This window comes from Chiroxiphia lanceolata, chromosome 11 (genome assembly GCF_009829145.1).
Source record: "Chiroxiphia lanceolata isolate bChiLan1 chromosome 11, bChiLan1.pri, whole genome shotgun sequence".
In the NCBI taxonomy this organism is placed as follows: domain Eukaryota; kingdom Metazoa; phylum Chordata; class Aves; order Passeriformes; family Pipridae; genus Chiroxiphia; species Chiroxiphia lanceolata.
In genome coordinates, this window is record NC_045647.1 from 15,467,497 (window position 1) to 15,487,707 (window position 20,211).

At 45.0% G+C, this 20,211-nt stretch overlaps 1 long non-coding RNA gene across 2 annotated transcripts; it reads right to left on the reverse strand.

Annotated features, from left to right (window-relative positions):
- Positions 1–10,295: 10,295 nt before the first annotated feature.
- On the reverse strand, positions 10,296–12,839 carry LOC116792140. 2 transcript variants are annotated; one of them, XR_004359011.1, is made up of 4 exons: positions 12,703–12,839; positions 11,714–12,527; positions 11,359–11,546; positions 10,296–11,213 (listed from the first exon to the last, which is right to left on the reverse strand). It is a non-coding gene; the product is annotated as an uncharacterized LOC116792140 (long non-coding RNA). The 2 variants fall into 2 exon arrangements; XR_004359010.1 differs by having other exon boundaries at positions 11,335–11,546.
- Between the last annotated feature and the right edge of the window lie 7,372 nt (positions 12,840–20,211).

Genomic DNA, 20,211 nt, shown 5'->3' on the forward strand with positions numbered 1-20,211 from the left:
TTCAGCCAGAAGCCCTTACCTGTGTGTAAAGATCAACCTTCACTGTCAGAGTTTAGCCATGAAGCATGGGGCACAAAGGGAAAAATCATCCATTTGGATTTACAGACGCAGAGTTGAGCACAGACAGATAACTGGCCTGCTCCAAACCACAGAGGTGACATGTTAGAGGAGACCTGGCCTTGCCCCAGTGCCACTGCTTGCAGACTGGCTCCAGCTTTGTCCTGCCCCGGCTCCTGCCCCTCCTCCTGCTCGCTGCAGCGCTGTAGTAACACGCTCTTGGAGCCGGTCCATCAGCTGGGAGAGGCTCACAGCTCGCTGTGCCTCTGCCAAGTGGCTCCATTAAGAATTGCTTTCATGATTACAGCGCTTATGCAAGCGGGGGAGCAGGCTTTTGGGAGGATGTTTATATTGCACAGATCCTTTATCTAGCTTGACTATCTCCTCATTACCTGCATCGAAGAATTGCCTGCCTTAGTGGCCAATAAAAACTAAATTGCTAAACCCAGCTTTGTGTAACCCTATTTACCTTTTGTACCAGATTAACCTTTATCATATTTGCAAGTGTGTTGGGAAAGTAACATAAACAGAGGTAGGTGGTGGAGGCAAAGGCCAGCCTGAGAGAGCCAGCAGTGCCCTGTTTGCCAGGGCACCACAGATAAGAGGAGGCTTGTGCCAGGCAGGGAGTTGCAGAGAAGCTGTTGCCGAGCTTGTGCTGTTCAACATGATGGTTGTAGGAGTCTTCCACACCTTCTCTGGATTAGCAGAAATGGCTGGGGTTTAAGGTAAACAGCAAGGAGCCCAAACACTGTAGAAATAGCTGGTGGGGAAATGAGTCCTGAGGGCTGGCACTGGCAGGCAGCTGCCCTGGGTGACTTGGCAGTTGGGTCAGTGCCAGCCTGATGCTGCCATGCTCTTCCCAAAACACACTCAGAGCACAGTCACCATCCTGCCACGCTCAGCCTGCGTCTGGGGCACGTCCAAGGCACTTGGAGGATCTGTTTTTTGTGAGCTGTGGAAGGACTTCAGGTGTCAGGGATGGTGGCTGTCTGATGGGATAGACAAGGCAGGGACCCAGGGGACCAGCTCTGGTGGAATGGTGTTGTGGCCTGTGTTTTTGCTGGTGTTTCCCTACTGATAGAGAAAGGAGGGTTTCCAAAAGTTCAGATGAGGGGAGCTTCCCATTTTTGTGAGAGCCTGCTCTGTGGGGCTCAATTGGAGCAGATCTGGTTTCTTGGTCAAATTGGTCACGTGATGGGAGCTGGACCAGCCCCTTTTATCTCTCCAGGAGACAAAAAATTAAATTATTTTTACCTTCAGAATATTTATCAGTGAACCAAACAAGTATTCCCTGAGCAAACGATCCCCTTCCTCTCCCACTGCAGAATGTGTTCCTGTGCCTTTTGCCTGTTACTGCATTTGCAACAAACGTGTCTACACAACTCCATGACAGTTACAGCCCTGGTAAAAATTTCTAGGATAGATCAGTCTTACAAATGGATCTCACACGCAGTTTGCACTTTGGGTCATGTTGAGATCTTGCTGCTTTGAGTTCAGATGTGTTTCCTAGAAAGTGTGGCTAGACTGAGCAGCTGAGAAATCCATGGATTACTAGATGTGTGGATACGTGTTCAATTTTTTCCCTGGTGTTTTGTCCTTTCTAAGATTCAGAAAAATATCTGAAGTAAAACATACATGCATTTTTTTCACCAATACTTAATTTCGTAGCAGTATTTCTGGATGTGTGGAATATTCAGTGAATTTGAGTGCAACTTTTGCAGCATTTGGACAAGAATTTGTGAGCTGTATTGTCCTGGCACTGAGTTCACAAGGCTGAGTCCCATGAAAGGGAAACTGGTACTACCCTTGGTCATCACTCCTGTTTAATTGAATGGAGACATTTGTCCCTCTCCTCAAGAGGCCACATTAAGCTAAAACCTGCAATTTCAGTGCTTTGCCTCGTCCTTAGAAAGTGAGGTCCCAAAGCCTTGTTTCCAGTCAGATCTAACAGGGCAGAAGAACCTTCCTTTGTTGCTGAAAGGAAGAACAAGGATGGCACAAAGCACTGTTTGCCTTTAGGGCAAGGTTTCAGGGTCCTACTGTCCTAAAGCAGTGAGCAAAGGGAGGTAATCCCAAAATAAATCCTGGGAGTGCCAGTGTTTCCAGTGAGAGGTGGATCAGAAAGCTCATCTCCCATTCCTGTCCTGGAAAGCCCAGCAGTGACCAAACTCCCTGCTTCCAGCACAGATGCATCCAGATTGTGCACCCTGAATGGAACCAAGCTTCATCCAGTTCTGAGCCTGGGATGTGGTTTGGAAATGGAGAACTTGGAGCCATGTGAATGTGGCACCCAAGAACAGCTTGAACTTGGGTGAAGACTGATTGTTTTGAACTCTCTCCATCCTGTTGTGCTGTTAAACAGCAGGAGTGTGACTTGTGTACAGCTCCTGCTTGGACACAGCCCTGGATCAGGTGTGACAGGGCAGATGCAGCCCCAAGGGGAGAGGTGGAGCAGCAGAGCCCAGTTTCCCTTGTGCCACCTGCATTTTGGGTCTTTAGCTGGGTGCTTGCCTTGACACATTTTTGGTGGCTCTTTAGAGAGAAGCAGTGACCTGGGTTCTGTTTATTAGAATGAAGACAAGGTGAAGTCAGTGGGCAGAAGGCCATGCAAAGGAAGAGCTGGGTCTCATAGCTTCCCCGAGGGGTGATGCCCCTTCCTTTGTACTGAGGTTGAAACAGGTACATGCTTAATCTCTTTGCTGAAGAAAAGCCTCCTGCTCCTCAGCCTGTCAGTGGACTGTGACAAGCCTAGTCACAAGTGACACTGTTTACATGGGATTTTGTCAGCAGCAGGTTTGCATTTTTAATTTTTTTTTTTTTTTAAATCATTTAAGAGAGTTACATCACAGAAAATGCAAGCTCAGTGGAAATTTTACTGTCCTGGACTTTGCAACTTTTCCAGAGCAAGCAGCATTGAAGCAGATAATCCCATTTTCTCATATCTGTGACTTTGTCCTTCTTGCCTGGCATGAATTTGATCGTGATGTCTCTGTATGTGCTGGCTCCTGTTAGATGCTGGTGGGGACAAAGAGATTGGGAGGGTGTTGAAGAGCAGAAGAATATCTGCAGCTGTTGGTTAATGTCTCACTTGCAAGCAAGGCCCACAGCAATAGGGAATGGTTAATGGCTCCAGAGTCTGGATATTGGCAGGACTGGTCTTGGCTGTTGTTTTGCTTGAGTAGTGAAATGGTGAAATCATGTCTAAGTGTCTGTTCTGATGCTGGGAGGCAGAGGTACAGTCAAATAGCAGCCTCAACCTTTTTCCATGGAGTTTTGAAAATCTTTGCCAGCAGAAACCAAATGTGAATTAGAGCATTTCCTATTGTTGGGTGAGAGAAAGGTCCTTAAGAAAAACTCACTAAAGTAAAAAATTTACCTGTTCCCCCTACAATTACCATATTGTTTCCAGACCCATAAGGTGCATATTCTAGGAATAGAATAAAATGCAAGTTGGCCACAAATGTTTCCATGAAAGTGTTTTTATTAGAAAATTTTTGTTGAAATTGAGATCTTTGTGGGAAAGGATCAGATTTAATGAATTTTCTGTTCTGAAAGTAGTTATGAAAACAAGTTTAAAGGCATGGACACATGATTCCATTTTTTATGAAGAGGGGCTTTTATTTCTTTTCACCCATCTCCCATTTCAGCACAAAAATCCATCTGAATGAAACTTCATTTTATTTGTAGTTTTAACGAGTTCCTGGAAAAAATGGCAGTCAAACAAGAGTAAAAGGTCAAGCCTTTGTGTCTGGCTACTTCTGGCTCCTTTTGGTGCTACACTGCAGGGCACTGAGCTGTCACTGAGGTCTGTCCCCTGCCACTGGTGGCATGTTGGCCAGAGCAGGGAGAGGAATAAAGACAGGACCCTGTGAATGCAGTCCTGTGTCAGCTCCTCCTGCCCTTGGGATGATAAAGATGTGATGCCTTAAGTTATGTAGGGGACAAACAGGAACTGGAAGGACACACAGCCCTTGGGATGAGTATTGTGAATGGTTGTGTTTCATGGATGTGCTTTCCCACCTGTCTCAGGTGCTGGAGGCACTTCCAAGACTCTGCAGAGCACCAGCAAACTACAGGAGGAGTCTGTTTTGTCACACGATTTAACTCTCTGCCACACTTCTCAAGTGGCCTTTTTAACACTTAGTAGTTGTCATTGTGTGACATGCTGTGGTTTACTGAAAGCATAGATGTGTTTTATGGCTGCTGTCCTATCCCCTTCACCATCAGGGAGCATGTCTAGATCATAGCTGCTCTAAACAGTATAAATTCAAGAAGCTGGTGATCTTCTCTTCCTTTTCCTTAGCTTTGGCTTGATAATCAACCTGCTGAAGCCAGAGAAAACACTCCTGTTGATGGTAATGGATCATTTGTGCAGGCCAGGTTTGCACTGGCGTGTTTCAACCATGTCTCTTTAACATTTGGAATAAGCTTTTTCGCCAGTTTCCCAGGATATGAGGGCTTGAGAAAATTCAGAGCAGCTCAGGCGGTATGCGCGTGAGTCACCCGGTGTGTGAAGACTTTGCCCAGTCATCCCCGGATTTTCCACATGATTTGGAGCAGACAGGTTGTGTTATGGAACAGGAGCAGATGAGTAAGTTGGTTACGGAGGTTGCTGTGACTGTCAGTGGTAGACACGTGTCTCCCTTTGCTCCTGGTGACTGACTTGTCCCTGTGGGGTCTGCAAACCCGGCCAGAATTGGGACCGAGTGGGTGTTTGGGACAGGTGAATTTAAATGATGGGAAAGGACTCTTCCTTGCTTCTTTCCTGGCCATAAAATACAGGCAGCTGGGGATTTATGGCAGGGTTTGAGCAGACTCTCACCTCATTCTTGCTTATACCCCTCATCTGCTTCCTTCACTCACAGGCTCAATGGCCTGTGGTGCATCCTGAGAGAGATGATGTTCCTGGCCCAAGACTGCCACAAGTCTAAAGGTTCCCCATCTGTCTAGGCCTGACTTCCCACTGGCACTGCTGTCTCACTGCCAGCCTACAATGCATGGTTTAAGTACTATTCCTGCTGCCACTGTGCAGGAACTCTCCTGGAGCTCACTGCAGAAGATTGAAAGGAATGAATAATTTGGGATTGCATCCCTGCTTGTGCTTAGCTGGTATCTATATTCAATCCACATGCCTATGAAACCAAAAGGCAAAAACTCTTCCTGCTTCCTGGGGCCCCAGGATTTACAAGGGAAAGGATTGCAAATCTATCTTGTTCATTTTCTGCTGCTGGGCTTCTGATAGTCCTCCCAGATGGCCCATCCTGAGTGTGGGCATCAGAGGGATTACAAGGGGTTGGTGATACCGTGGCTTATTGTTAAAGCAAGTAAGAGAGGCTTTGTCAACAGTGTAACACAGCAGGATGTGGAAAACAGAGTTATTTTCATCTCTTTTTGAGTAGCCGAAAACAGAATGACATGCTCTGAACCTCCTGTGTTATGTCTATTATTTTTCTCCACTTTTCCTTGCATGCTCTCCAAGCTGTTGGGATCTTGGCTGTAACTGGTCTACAGCAGGGAAATGGAATTTGTCCTGAACCTTCATTTCCCTTTTATTACAGTCCACCAACCTTTCCTCTTTCTGTCATACAGAGATAAATATTGGTTCCGGAACTAAAGAGCATGTCAGGACTGGACTCTCTTGGTTGTCTCAATAATTTCATACAGTTTGTTTCATGTGACGATATTAATAAACCTCTCTCATCTCAATGCATACTCTGAGCATGGGTAGGACACAGAGCCATTCTGACAGCCACAGCTGTGCTGTGCTCCTCTCAGCTTGGGGAACGTGTTGCTGAGCCCCACAGGCTGGTCAGGGACCTCCTGCCTTTACCCAGCAAAGTACCCTGCTCTGGACCAGATTGGGTCAGGAAAGTCTCGTTTAACTCCATCTCCTAAATCACTGTTCTGTGATTACAGATTTTCACAATTTATCCATTTAAAGGAGCAGAACAGCAGAAGATTTTGGCAGATTGAACTTGGTTTAGTAAGAGAGAGTGCTGCTTCTCACTAGAAACTTATCAGAGCCTTTAAGTGCTTCTCTGTGCTTCTTTCTCTCCTCAGTTTTGCTAGCATCTACTTCTGCCCAATATTTTATGAAGAAAATGCTTTGTGGCAGCACTAGAACAGCTATTTTAAGCAGGAGCTCCCTGCAGTCAAATCAGGCCACCAGTGTCTTGCTCAGTTTCACTGTCCCTCTCTGAGGGAGAAAGGAGCAGAAGCCTCTTTTTTGCACGCTCCCATCACCTGGTCTTCAGCACTTAACTGTGCTGGGGGCATGTTCTCCCTTTGTCCACAGTGCTTCTGCTCTCAACTTTGGCTTTTGGGGGCTGAATCCACCTCCTCAAGTTCTGCCCTTCTGCTGACTAGAGAGAACCCTCCTCATGCAGAGAGTGAGAGGTCCTGCATGAGGAGAAAGATGAGGTCATTGTACCTGACACAGACAGAGCTTGTCCCCTTGTTCGTGGGGGTCAGCTGGAACCCCTGTTTGATCCTAAAAGAAGACAGTTCCTTGCTCAGACCAACAGCCTGGGAAGGTGCTTGGATTATTTCTCTTGCTTCTCCCTGGCAGTTCCCAGGCAGTGCTGCCCACTGCACTGTGGGCAGAGAGGGAAAGAGGAAGAAGAGTCTGAGATGAAGGGTGAGGTTGTGTTGTGCTGAGGACTGCACTGAAACTGTGCTTGGAAGCTGTGCAACAGGCTGTTCTGGGAACACCACCATTACCCCGGTCATGCTGCTTTTCCTGACCTCTGACTGATCTCCCTCCTCAGTCCTGGTCTGCAGAAAGTCCTTGTCTGCCTTCCCATTCCACAGCCAGGATGTGACCTCTTCCAGTCTCACCTGGCCTAGGCCAGCTTTCCTTGGCAAGGACGTGCCTTGCTTCCCCATGAAGAGGAGTCTGCCCTGCATCCAGTGGACTATATTTCACATCAGTGGTTTGCAGCATGTGTTCTGCTTCCTGCTGCATTGCTGTAACAGTTTGTTCCATCAATATATTTTACCAGAAAAAGGTGCTGAGAGACAGAAAGTATTTACATTTAAAGTAGTCTGTGATTAATGAGGCACCTCTGAGAGATGTCCCATGAGGGCTGTGACTCCTCTCTTCTCTCAGAGGAATTTCTGTTCCACCTACATTCTGTCACCACCCCAGAATCCCTTTTGGAGGATGGGAATGGTGGTTAGAGGCATCCTGGAACACAGTTAGGAGGCTTGGAGAGGGAAATGGTTTGACTATCTTGTCCTATTTGATACATTGCCATAAAGTTATTTATACTTCCTGCTTAGGACCAAATGAGATAATGAAATGTAAACAGAGATAGAACTCCATTCATCTGATGTTCTCTGTAGCTTGGAAATGGTATTGGCTTGTTTGTGAAGCAGCCACAGTCTCTTCTGTCTCCCTGGCTTTCCTTTAAGTGCTTTGCTTCTGTCACAGGTCGTATGGAGACTTCTACCTGACTTTACTCGCAGACAGGAGCAAAGTACATTGTCCAAGGCCCCAGGGTGAATCCATGGCATGAGCAGAGCCCTTAGCTATGAATCCCTGCTCCTCAGCCCTTCCCCTTCCCTTCTTGACCCTGGTGTTTTGTACCCTTTCACACACAGTCATTATCTTCTGATTCTTCTGCCTGTCCTTCAGGGTGAGTGACACGAGATGTGCTGCAGGAGATGGTCAACTCACCTGCGACAAAAGCTCTGCAAATGGACTATCTGTGACAGCATAGAATGACACTGGAAAAGTGTCATTAGTTCTCTTCTCCTTTATAAGGCCTTGGTTTTCCATAGCAGAGCCTGGGACATGCTGCAGAGGATCCATGAGTAGGCTGTCACATGCTGCAATGTATGATCTCAAGATGAGGAAATCCCAGTGGGATAGTGCTGGTGTACTCTGGAAACACTAGACCTGACTGCATGAGGCACTGTGGTAACCCCCCAGTGCTGTATCCTGTCTTCCAAGCACAGCAAACACTTGCTTTTTCCAGGCCCCTTTTCTCCCATTCTGTCCCTGTAATTTGAACAATCAATTTATCTCTTAACTTTTGGCCAGTCCAGGCAATTCTGCTGTGTCAGAAACATTAACCTCCTGAAAATGAAACATTCCTGGTGGATTCCCACTCCTCACAGAAGCAGAGTTCCAGTTCCTTGAGCTCCTCACAGCCTTTAAGGTGTTCAGTCATTGGGTGTTGCCATTTAATGGCAAAATTGATGCAAGTTTTGTTCTGTGATGCCCTGCTACAATTGCAAGGCACCGTAGTCTGCAAGCATCCAGACTCGGACAGTCAGACCCACCTGTTGAAGCAAGGTCTTCTCCTGAGCTGTGCTCCTTGAGGAGATCAGGGTGAATGTACACAATACTCCTGGCCTCGTTGTTCCAGGAGAAAGAGAAACCCAAGCTATATGTGCCATGTATCCCCCATGAGACAGTGTTATCCTTTGGAGATTGGTGTGTAAGTTCTACATTTTTAGTACCTTTCTTTTTGTAGGATCCAACGGAGAAAGCTCTACTCATGGAAAGACTTTGCCAGGAAAGTTGAGAGGATGTCTTTGAGAAGGCAGCAACTCCTTTTCCAGTTGGAAGACTGCCACAGTCCTTTTTTTCTAGTGCAAATCAATTCTTTCTGAGCCATAGATGTAGGAACTTGCTGTATTGACTGATGTGGGTGCTTGAAAGCACACACAGGTACCAGGAACCCACAGTTATGAGAATATGTATATGTAGTTTAAGCACTAATTCACTTTTTCTGACACTGATAGGAAAAAACATGTACTCCCTGCTCTATAGGTGTGGTGGTGGTTATTTTGACAACCTGATTTTGACAACTGGTCTACAGAAGCAAAACCCCAAGTCCTTGACAAATTCTTTGTAAAAATGCTTGTGGCAAAACCAGAACGGGATTTGATCTGCAGTCTGAAATATTTGACTAGAACATCAAAGTGGCTTTGGAGAGGAAGGGTTACTTGGTAGAACTGATGTTGCAATTTACCTGATTCTTTTCCAACTCTAGATATTTCTGACATGGATGTTGTAATCTTATTTCTAAATACCCATATTTCCTAAATACTTGGCATTTGGCCTTGTTTGTCATTGGATTCTTCTGAAAAATCAGTACTTACCTAATCACTTTGTCACTGAACAGTCACTGAATCATGACAGTGGTCTTCTATATGCATTTATATATGCTTACAGGAAATAGGACCATGGTCTGAAGGCTGTTATGATCAGTATTAGTGTGCAGGAAATTTGTGTAAATGTCTTTTTGGTGGTTATTACAGTATAACTAAGCTGTTAATAATGGTGCTCTTCCAAATCATTAAATCTCCTTACAACTCAGCAACAATAACATCTTAGTTTGTTCTGCTGGTGCCTGCTGCCTTGCTCAGTTTAAGGGCCCAATCCAACCATAACTGAAGTGGAAAGAGATATTTTGGTTGAACTTGACTGGCTTTCATAGAAGTAAAATTTTCTGGACACACTGGCTGTAGTATATCTCCCTTGAACAGAATTTTTAAAGGCTGAAGATATGGGTAAAATCTGTCACTTATAGGAATACTTCAAGGTCTTCACCCTTCCCTCCTTCCCCCACCACCCATCCCTGACTGTAAGAGAGAACAGCCACTTTTCTGTCCAGCTTGAAGGTGGTTCTTTTAAAATCAGATCAAAACTTGTAGCCAAGCTACCCAGACTGGGAGTTATGTGCTTGCTGGAATGTTTCATGAAGAAAAGCTGGTCAGCACCACAGTGAAGCTACCTTGGGTTTGGAGGCATCAGGGTATGTGGTTGGTGACAGTGGGGACTTAGAGGTCAGGGAAGGGGTTAATGAGCTTAAGTGAGTCCATTTTCTGTTGTCCAGGAGGATACTGGTCTTTAGGAAGCAGAATGAGAGGTCCCGTGTGATATCTCAGATCAAACACCCAGAATAAATTAATTTTTGGTCCAAGACTTACATTGTACTTGTGCACAGGAGGTGTCCTTTTCTATCCCACAACTGCTTTGCATAGACAGTCCCACCTAAGGAGGGAAAAATGAAGCACCCAGCTATTTACCTGGCTTATAGTTGGTAAGCTAAGTAGTATGAGCCTCCTGCTATGTCCCTCTGGAACAGGGCATAACAGAGGAAAAAAGGCTGGGAGAGTTGGCATGATCTTGGGCAATGACTGATACAAAGCCAATATATTGGTGACAGATAAGATTTGCACAGATAAGATCTTACACTTAAATAGCACTTCTTATTCAAAGGGGTCACTGAAGAAATGATATGCACACAAGCTTTATCTCTACTGGAATGGTGTTCCCCGAGGCAGTGCTGAGAAACCATTCAGAACAGCATCACTTGGTTTATCAGGACAGGAATTGAAGAATTCTTGCTTCTTGCTTAAACTTCCAAAGTGACTAAGCTCTGGAAGTACAAACAGTAGCTCTTTGCCTGCCACCAAGTCACTGGGAATAGGCCTTTTCCCAAGAGCAGCCACAAAGTCTTTGATGATGACTCTAGTTTGGCTGTATGTGTTAAATCACATTCAAGCCCTAGTCCCTGAAATAGTGCAGTGCCCTGAGCTCTGCTGCCTGGCTGTTGAGTCAGACACCACTTCCTGCAGAGCTCAGGTTCTCCTGTGGGATCTCTGCTCAGCACTGCCCACACCCTGTCCTGCTGTGCTCTGAGAAGGGCAAGGCATAGCCTGGGGCCAGGTGGTTACCAGCTGTGCTTATGGTTTTTGTTTCTAAGGCTACCAAAGTGATGCTTTCCCATCCAAAAAGCAGCCAGATGACTCTCCTTCCATCCCCTTTTCTTGCTTGTGCACAGTTATACTGGTCAGGACCTGCCTCTGAGTAATCTCCTTGCCTTCTCTGAAGGGGGTGTCATCTTAGAAAGAAGTGTGAACACGTGGTTTCGGTGCAAACTTATGAAAAATGTCCTTAAATAACCAAGACAGTTGTTGAAATATTATTCCTTAGAGCTGTAGTCTCCAAAATTTTTGACAGTTTGACACACTCCTTTTGCTTGAAAGTTGCCATTATAGGAAGAACATCCTTAGTACATCCATTGTGTAAACATTATCCATTATTCCAGTGCCCCATTCAGGAATTTTTTCAGCTGGGTACTTCTGATACCTTCAGGAATGTCCTTACACTGTTTGTTGTCACTTCACTAAGATGGTGTCTGTAAGGAAACACAATCCAAGATGTTTTAGATACTTAACCTGTGCAGTGATGTTAGCAAAGAAAGCAGCTGCAGGTATGTAGTACTTGATGCCATTCCCTCTTGTCCTGCCTCTTGTTACCTGGGAGAAGAGGCTGAGCCCCACCTGGCTACTGTCAGGTAGTTGTAGAGGTCGATAAGGTCCCCCAAGCCTCCTTTTCTCCAGCTTACACACCCACAGCTCCTTCATCACTCCTTGCAGGACTTGTTCTTTAGACCCTTCACCAGCTTTGTTGCTCTTCTCTGGACATGCTCCAGCACCTCAATGTGTTTCTTGTAGTGAGAGGCCCAACACTGGATCAGAATGAAAGAAGAGTGAAGATGTGACAGAATCGGCACCATTTTACACCTTTATACTGTGGTAATGCAATGGAGAAGCATCAACTCCAGTACAAAGAATCTTTTTCCTGACATCTCCTGCTCTGAAGGTGCCAATTCCTAGCACAGGAGTCGGGGCCAACCTGTTGCCTGTAGCTCGTTTCTGCCATGGAGGTGACAAGAAGGCAGTTCCTGCATTGAACCAGCTCCATTCCCAGCCATGATATGCTCCACACTGGAGAAGTGGCCACAGGCTATCTGTTTATCAAAGCAATGATGAAGGGAGCAACTCCATTCTTAGAAATCCCAGCTGACAGAAACAGCCTGTTCTTTGTTGTAATTAAGAAACATTCCAGGTGGACAGTCCGGGTTTCAGATACTAATTTCTCCAAAGCATCTGTAGTCCAAGAAAATCTCTCCAAATGAGAAGATGCTGTACCACAACTGACCTGTTCATATTTTAAATAGTGTAATCATTGACACTAGAGGTATATTGAAAAATTTGGTGACTAAGACTGAGTTGTGATATTTATACCAGATTTTATACAGCTATAAAATCTACAGCTAATATTTCTGCCATAGATTACACTCGCAATGCAAGTGCAAGTGGTTTCTTAAAAAGCTGAACAAAGGGGAAAATGTGAGAGTGGAGGCAGAGGGATGTTGCTCAAGAGGGTTCAGAACATTAGAATGGAAAAGCAACAAAAGCAACTAAACTCCCAAGACAGTGGAAAAGTTGAAATATTGACATAATAATTGACATAGCTCACTTAAAAATATCATGTCAGCTGTTAACCATTCTAGTTCTGAAAAATAGTATTCAGTTCTTGCCTCAGAAGTTGAACACTCCAGTGATGATGATGATGGTGTTTGTGGCTGAGTAGAAGCAGCAAAGAGGTCTTGTACTAGAACATACTCAGAATCAGTACTTTGAGAAATTGAGTGTTGAAGGAGGACCTGAAAGACACAAATATTTCATATAGAATTTTTACAAAAATGCTCTTAGATAATGTTTATACTGTACAGAACTAGACTTTTAAACTATATCTATTGCTGAAATGTTCATCTAAATACTAGAAAGGCAAGTGTGCAACCAACCCCTTAGGAATATTCACCAGTTTTGCACTCTTACCTTTCTGGACAAGAAGTGTCAGGACAGTTAGAACATCAAGCATGGAAAGTGAGAAAAGAGCCAAGGTTTAGGGAATGTTTTCCAGGACGTTTGTGTCATCACAAGTGAAATACCATCAAACAAAACTTGGTCAAAAATGTGGTGTAGTAGGTCTGGGTTTTGTAGTTTTGCAACAGTGGGGAAAAGTACAGGTTAGAGACCATGGTCACTGCCATGGGAAGGGGTACAGCCTGTTAGAAGTTGTGTAAATGAAAGAGTGATTTTAATAGATCAATGCAAAGTTTTACGTCTGCAGAATTGAGAAAGCCTTGGAAAAAATCTGCACTTTTAAAGTGCATTTGCTGTTTACAAAATATAGCTAATCTGAGTGAGTGGGAGCAGTCAATATTGAACATAATGATGAAGAGTAAAAAGAGAAGCTATTTGTATTTCGCAACTCTCTTGCCACTGTTTTAGAAGAAAATATGAACCTTACATAAGGAAGCGAGCTAAACAAAAAATATGAACATATTCTTTTTTGTTGTTGTTGTTGCTTCCAGGACAATATGGTGCTTAGCACAAAATTATTTAAAATATTTTTATATAGTATGCCTACTGAATACCTGATGCATACAGTTTATATCTATATATAACCTTTATCCACTCTAACATTTTCATTACGATCCTCTACTTCAGTGAAATCTCTGAAGGTTGATCAAAAAACTGGGAAATGGAACTGTCCAGCCCATATAGTTTCTTCCCCTTTCTCTGAGGAAGCTCCTCTTTCTTCTCCCACCTCTTGCATTTGATGGTGTAATAACTGTGGCAAGTTCAGCAGAGTCTCAGGGAAGGTTTGTAATTCAGTTCCACAAAAGCCAGATCGTGTAAGTCGCTGCTTGCAAGTCTGGTGACAAGCCCAGTGACCATAGTGTTATTTCTGTGGTGTTAGGAGTGCACCAGGGTGCCAGAACTGGGCACAAGGGTTGCAGGCTGTAACGGTGAGTGGATGGGGATGCTTGTAAGGAAAACCTCAAGCTGTCATTAAATATTAAATACTGTGGGAAACTGTTAGGAAGGATGGGGGCTACCCAGTGGAGGTGAGGGCAGGTACAACCCACAGGGTCTGTGGAGGTACATAGGAGTGGGTTGAGTTCAGGAACCGTCCCCATGGAGGGCCAGAGAAAAAGCCACTCTGATGCAAAGCTCAGGCAGGAATTGCTTTAACTCTGTTCTCATTTGGCAAATCCCTTGTTATTGTGAGGACCTGGATTTCACATAGGCAGCATCATTTCCCTCTCCTACTCCCTCTTTATGAGACCATAGGTGTTGTCTCTCCTGTTACAGACTGTCAGCTCCCTGAGAGGCTGGGGAAGTGTCTGGGCACAGAGCTGAAGAGTCCTGGGACAGAAGCTCTGTGGGCACCAGTGGAGAAAAAGCTTTGTTGTAAAGCTTCCTGCAGTTTTAGAGAGAGTGGTGTTGGTGGCTGCCATGTCCTCTCCTCACTCTGTGTGTGCCATGGAAGGTAAAGTTGCAAAGAAGAAGAAAATGAGCAACTGACTCAGCTTTGTTTATGGCCTTCCCTAGTGCAGCTGGCTGGAATGGTGTGGGACTCCTGCTTGACTCTGGTACTTGCTCGTTTTGATGGTGTCTGGGCTTGGGACCCTCAGATGTACAAAGTAGTGTCCATGCCATTGGTGTCCTATGTCCCACAGCATAGGAAACAGTGCCTGTTAGTAGACTTAATGAGTTTATTCATTAAAGCATGTTTTGGGGAAATCAGTACTTGACAGCTTTTCCTATTGTCTTCCTGGGCACAGCTGTGGAGTCCATCTCTGTGGCACAGAGAGGCAAGTTCTCCTTCACTGGGTGGTGTTGAAATTGTTGTGTTGTATTTTTTGTCCAAACACCCATTACCACAGTGTCTGAACAACTGTGAGGAGATGCTGCACCAGGATGTGGTCAGGCTCAGAGGCACACAGACTGATGAATATCGCATTCTACCTCTTTAATTGCCACCCCACACAAATCTTTTTTTGGCAAATAAATCGAGGAGGGAGGTGCATGATTCATTATCATAATGCTCAGTACAGGAAGGGCAGGAGCGGGCAGGTGGAGACAGGACTTTCAAATGCTGTGGGAGCAGCTCCCTTTGCAGCTGCCTAGCGTTGACCAAAGCTTTCTTTGAGGCTGGCAGTAGGTTTCCTGTTCCACATCTTACTGAAGGACCTGGAGCAGCAAAGCCCAATACTTTTTGTGTAGGGTCTCACTGTCATCACCTCTTGCCTGCAAAATGGGGTGATGGTGTCTGGCCACACTGGCACCCAGTGATGTACAGTATCCAGAAAAAACATGTGTGAGGCCTAAACTCACCTTTGCTTGCAGCTTTTGTTTCTGTTTGACAAATAACTACAGCTAAACTAATACATTGGAAATTAAATATTTCATATGGAAATATTTAAAAAACGAATGTGTGGTGGTGCTCTTCCCTGCAGTTAGCTGGTAAAAGCATTGCTAGGTGAGGCTCAAGATCCAGTTTCAAATCCCCTCTCTGTGTTTAGATGCAGAATCTGGATTTAAAAGTCCCCGATGCCACAGGAGGGCCTTGTCAGTTGACTGTGGGATGTTTTGTAATGCGTTTTTCTGCTTTTCTAGCCAAGTCCTTGTGGAGGTGGGTGCAGTCACAGGGGACAATCTGTCACCAGTCTGAGGAATGACTAGGCCATCTCCAGTGTGCTGGAACAGCTGTCACTGGGCAGTCATGCCATTGCAAAACATTCTGTTCAGCTGCGTACACCTTACTCATAAGTAGATGTTCCTTTTCCTCTAATTACCTCAGTGCTGTTGTTACTCCCAAGCACCTTGGAAGACTAGTAAGTAGTAATAACTACTGATACTTGTGGGAGAAATCAAGGTTAATGCACAGCTCATTACGAGAGCTCCAGGAGGAGCACAGAAAGGTGGTTTTGTCTTGTACAAAGCATAAAGCTCCCATGGGTGAGTCTGAATGCAGGCTCAGAAGACACTTTGGTTCCTGGGTATTGGACTCTGTGTGGTCAGAGAATGGCAGAGCAATACTTACAAGATGAGCCTCTGTGGTTTGTTTTACTTCTATATTTATTTTGGTTTGGTAAATATCTGTATAAGACATAGTGTGGCCAGCAGGACTAGGGAAGTGATTCTTCCCTTGTGTTCAGCACACAAGGCCACCCCTTGAATGCTGTGTCTGGTTCTGGGCCCTCAAATTCAGAAAGGGCATTGAGGTGCTGGAGCAGGTCCAGAGAAGGGCCAGGGAGCTGGTGAAGGGTCTGGAACAACAGTCTTATGAGGAGCAGCTGGGGAAGTTGGGGGGGTTTAGCCTGGAGAAGAGGAGGTTTGGAGACACTTTGTCACTCCCTACAACTACCTGAAAGGAGGCTGCAGATGGGTAGGGGTTGGTTTCTTCTCCCAGGCAACCAGCAACAGGACAAGAGGACATAGTCTTAAGCTGAACCAGGGCAGGTTTAGGTTAGACATTAGGAAGAATTTCTTCACAGAAAGGGTGATTGGGCACTAGAATGGGCTGCCCAGGGAGGTGGTGGAGTCACTCTCCCTGGGGGTGTTTAAGGAAAGGCTGGACATGGCACTTAATGCCATGGTCTGGTTGACATGGTGGACTCCATGACCTCAGAGTCTTTTCCAGCCTGCTTGATTCAGTGATTCTATGATATCTAGAAGTTTTTGAAATAAAATGGAAGTTCCAAACTGGTGTTGAGTCAAGCCCTTGGTCTGGCTGTTGGTATGTAGAAATGAGCTGGAGTGGTCAGGATGGGCTGTATCCCTCCAACTTGGTTTGTGTGTCATACCTCAGACCTCTTTCCTGTCTTGTGAGGAGTTTTGTGTCTCCCCATTGTGCAGAGGCAGCAAAATGAAAAACAGAGTGAGCTGCACCTTTGCACAACACAGTTGCGTGAGGAAGTGTTTTCGGGCAAGAACACAGTGGGATGCTTTTGTGTTGCCATTGGAGCCCTTGGGTTTCTTTCTGCTTTTCTCCTTACTGCTGATGAAGACTTTAGTCTTGTGATTTTTAGCACAGATGTGAGAGTGGCCTTGTGTGCTGCTTGGAGCCTGAGTCTTCAACACTGAGTCTTCTCAGTGCTGCCATGCCTGGCCTTCTGGGGCTCCCTCCTTCTGGGAAGTGTGTGACTGTGTGTGTTTTGACACTTGAGGGTAGCACAGGTGATACACACTCAATCATAGCTTCTGAAAGTGCAGCTCTGGGGCTTCCTGGCTGCACATCCGATCCTTGTCTTCCTTTTACCCTTCTCTAAGAGAAGAACAGGCTCTCATACTGCTGTCCATCCATGTGATGTTCTTGCTGAGGCTTGCTCTAGTCTGTGGGATTAAAAAACTAGGAAGGACATCCCCTCTTATCACTGTGCTGGGGCAAGAACACAGTTGTATTCACATAGAACTCTTGCAGTCTGTTTGTAAGACATGATATAATTGAAAAGTCTGGCACATTTCCCACAGCAAACATTGTTAATCCCCACTAGCTAGGATTAGTCACCACTTCTTACAAGCCTTGACACAAATCTAGCAAGTTATTCAGTTAATCCGCACTTACAGGATAAATATTGCATCCCATGGGAAATTAGGCAGCGTCTTCTTCCTCTCCTATTGTACAGTGATGCATTGTGCCCTTTACACCTGAAGGTGGAAGGGAAAAATGCAATAATATGTGATGGATGTTAGCAGACACCAGCTATAACAATGCAGCTGGATCAGCAGGGAAATTTAGTACAAAACAGCTCACTGAAATCAGGCAGGGGATATAAACAGCATCTCTGTGCTCTTCATGGCGCTGCAGAATTTCCCTGTTATGCAACAAAAAGCATTCAGAGCTGCAGGACTCTTCTAAAGTGTCCCATCTTCCTTTAGACTGGGAGTTTTCTCCTTGTGGGATCTCAAGCTGTATCTCATTGGAGTTGAGTGGTGTGTTTCCCACCAAACTGAGGTCACTGAGATGAAGGTGTCTCAGGCTCTGCAATTCTGCAGTATCCAAAATGCAGCTCCAAGTTTCCTCATGGACAGTCTCCAAAACTGCAAGATGATACTTAGTAGGTGACCTGAGATCCTGTTTTTCTGAGAAAAATAGCTGAGTGGATCGGCAGACACCAGGTTTCCAGCTGTTGGGCAATTTAGCCTGGGAAGCTGGCTGGAAGCAGAGCACCAGAAGAGCTGGGAGACTTCAGTTCAGCAGCTCTGCCAGGGAGTATCTTCCAAGCCTGCACATTGCAGTGCAGTGAAACCAAGACCACCAGCAGGCACGAGCAGGGAAAGAAGGGATCTTTTGGCTGAAGAGCTCTGTATTTTTTAAGAGTTCTGGAAATTTCTCATTTCAGTGCTTGGTCCAAAACCTTTCAAAACCAAATAATTATCATTTAAGTATTCCCTTAGACACTTAACTCTCCCAGTGTTTTTGACCAAGTTAAATTGCACTTCATCTTGAGTAAATAAATAATTACATAAATGAATGTATGTTTCTTCACCCTGTTGATAAATCATCTCATTGGACTGAGTCATGTTTTCGGGCATTTTAACCTTAAATTTCACTACCAGTCAGTGAAATGGTCTTGTAAGTCTTAAGTAAGTTGCTTTTGAAAAGAGAGGACTCATGCTAAGAGCTTTTTTTGCTTTGACAATCTATCAAGTCACTTACCTTCATTACTGGGTGACTAAGTTTCCTTAAATCTGGTAATGAGTTATGTTCTCTCTTGCCCCATTCCAAAAATTGTTGTAGTAATCAAGTGTGTGAACAGTTCTGACTCCCCAGCATCTTGTCTGAGGGCAATTTGCTGGGGGAAGTCCAGTGTGGGGATTGCAGCATATCATCACAAACATCTTGTGATGTTTGTTTCTTATCCTCATCTGTTGCTTTGCAGTGTTTCTTGTCTGCCTAGGAAAAGTTAGGATTTATTTCCATCTCATCATTAACAGGCTAACATAGTTCTACACATGGTGTTGGAATTCCAGCAGTAAAATTGTGTGAACATTGTGAGTCCAGTGAAACTGGTCTGGTTTTAACCTCTTATTTCTACTGATTGTGGATGTGGTAAGAATGGTTGCCATGCCTGGTATCTCTTTATGAGCTCTCCTGCCTGTAATTTGGATTTTTAAATACTTATGTTTCCATCATATTTCCTCAAGGCAAGGAAGGAAGTATTCAGCTCTCCCAGTCCTTGCTGGTACTGGGACCATCTTATCCCTGCAGTTCTTTCTCCAGCAGAATCCTGGCCTGCTGTTCAGGACTGAGCAGGAAGGCACCAATCCCTGCTGGTACCTCATCTGTCAGGTCCAAAGCTGTGATGTTCCTGTGCTTTCCTCAGAGTGCATCTTTTGTCTCTAGTAAGCCATGTTGGCAGGGCTCTATCTGACACTGCCCTGCAGCTCCTGGTGGCAGGGGCTGGAGTTTGGTGCCTGGGGGTGACCGGGGGGAGGTTACAGACTGTTGAGATAAATCACTGAGTCAGTTGGAAACTGCCAGCTGTATTTTTCTCCCCTTCTGTCCACATCCAGAATTTACACAAGAAGGTCATGTTACTGTTGTTTCCTCTTCTGCATTCCCTGTCAGACAAGGTCATTTTCGAAGCCAATGACCAGTTAAGCTTTAATTCTGCAACCATGGAAAATTATTATCAAAAGGGACAAGCTTCAGAGTAGATGATTAACTGGCACATCCGATGACTGGTTACATTTTAACAGGATCTTTTTGCACAACTCCCTTCAGCTTTAGTGAACTTGAACTCCTATGAAAATGAGTTTCCTGTGAGATATAAGGGATGGCTCTCCTTTACAATGTTGCTAGAGCATCCAGTCCTGGATGAATAAATAGATGGTAAGAGAAAGTCCCCACAGAACTAACCCCTAGGAGCTTTCCCTGGAAGCCCAGATTTTGTTCCTGCTCCTATTCCCTTGCTGCTGCTAATTTGCCAAGGTTATGAGAAGCACAACATAGTCTAAATTGTGCTGATAGGTGTACAGCCCTTCATAGTCCTGGACTAGTGAAGGAACCAGGGTGGATTAAAGCCAACCCCACTCCTGTGTTGGCTCAGGTTTTGGAGCAGCTGAGAGCCAGGACAGGTTTGTGTGAGATGTAAATCATCGAGGAGGGAAGGGCACAGAAGTACATCTGTGCCTGGAGGAGCAAAATAAAGGACAGGTTATCCCAACATGGCCTAAATTGATCCTTCTACTGCTGTGTTTTGGCAATGTTGTTTTCCTAAAAGAAAATGTTGCAAGGCTGTGTGGTGTTTTGGTGCAGAGCACGTGTCTAATGTTTACAGTCCTCTCATCTGAATTAGCTGCAGGGTTTGAACATCCTAATTTTAATTAAGGAGGGAAAAGAAGGCTGACAAATGAAAGGGGAGGCAGCCATGCAATGAAACCTTATGGAGAGAAAGACACTGTTGAAAGGGGAGCTTTTTTAGTAGATTCATCCATGCTTCATGTTTATACCACATCAGGCTTTCCCCTATGGTTTCCCTTCACTCT